The sequence below is a fragment of the Schistocerca nitens genome, chromosome 10, assembly GCF_023898315.1.
Source record: "Schistocerca nitens isolate TAMUIC-IGC-003100 chromosome 10, iqSchNite1.1, whole genome shotgun sequence".
Lineage (NCBI taxonomy): Eukaryota > Metazoa > Arthropoda > Insecta > Orthoptera > Acrididae > Schistocerca > Schistocerca nitens.
In genome coordinates, this window is record NC_064623.1 from 9,179,096 (window position 1) to 9,180,201 (window position 1,106).

Below are 1,106 nucleotides of genomic sequence, written 5' to 3' on the forward strand. Positions count from 1 at the left end.
GTCTTTCCAGTCCGAGCGCTTTAATCTCAGTGCCCGAACCTCTCTCTGCCTTTAACATTTTTCTGTTGTGGTTCACAAATGCAGTGTAAGTGAATGAAACGTGTTAGTCTGTCTGTAAATACGTAGCGTAGTCGTATTTAGTTATTAACATCGTTGTTGTGGAGGAGGAGATGCGCTATTCTTCGACGTGGCTGGTATGATTAAATTGTAAATGGAAAATCGTCAACTCATTTCATGATAATTCTTCAGTCGCTTAGGTTGTTTATTTTGATTTTGAGACGTATATATAGATGCAGAGAATATTATTAAAATAGAATTAAACGTATATGTATCTAAGGTTGCACTCCGTCGTCAAGCCACGAGTGGCCTACCGGGACCATTCGACCGCCGTGTCATCCTCAGAGGAGGATGCGGATAGGAGGGGCGTGGGGTCAGCACACCGCTATTCCGGTCGTTATGATGGTATTCTTGACCGAAACCGCTACTGTTCGGTCGAGTAGCTCCTCAATTGGCATCACGAGGCTGAGTGCAAGCCGAAAAATGGCAACAGCGCATGGCGGCTGGATGGTCACCCATCCAACTGCCGGCCACGCCCGACAGCGCTTAACTTCGGTGATCTCACGGGAACCGGTGTATCCGCTGCGGCAACGCCGTTGCCTATCTGAGGTTGAGATCTCATGAAATCGTCTACATAATATTATTGGCATAGAACAACATCTGTTCTCGGATAGTATTTCAAGAGACGTTCAGCAAATGTCTCCATCTCCCCCCCTACCCTTCCACCTCTTCCCAGGGCTCCAACATCCCGCGCGTTGGAGGGGTGTGATGGTCTACTTCGCGCTCGAGCATTTGGTGACAGCAGTGGGAAAGCGAGCGACAACCAACCGGTGCTCGCTAAATTTAAGAGCTATACTTTCAGAAGATCGTAACTGCCTACTATCAGGATTATGCATGGAAATAACTCGGTTCACTACCCGCATCAAATTCTGATACGATTTCAAGCTTATATAGTTACCGTCTGTATCTGACTGGCCAGACTAGCACCATACATTGAGGCGAACCTCCCGGACTATCAAGCAGGGTTCCGTGTGGGAAGGAACTGCTGT

At 47.7% G+C, this 1,106-nt stretch overlaps 1 pseudogene; it reads right to left on the reverse strand.

The window, feature by feature from the left end:
* Positions 1-541: 541 nt before the first annotated feature.
* LOC126210903 (5S ribosomal RNA) lies at positions 542-658 on the reverse strand (annotated as a pseudogene).
* Positions 659-1,106: the final 448 nt, after the last annotated feature.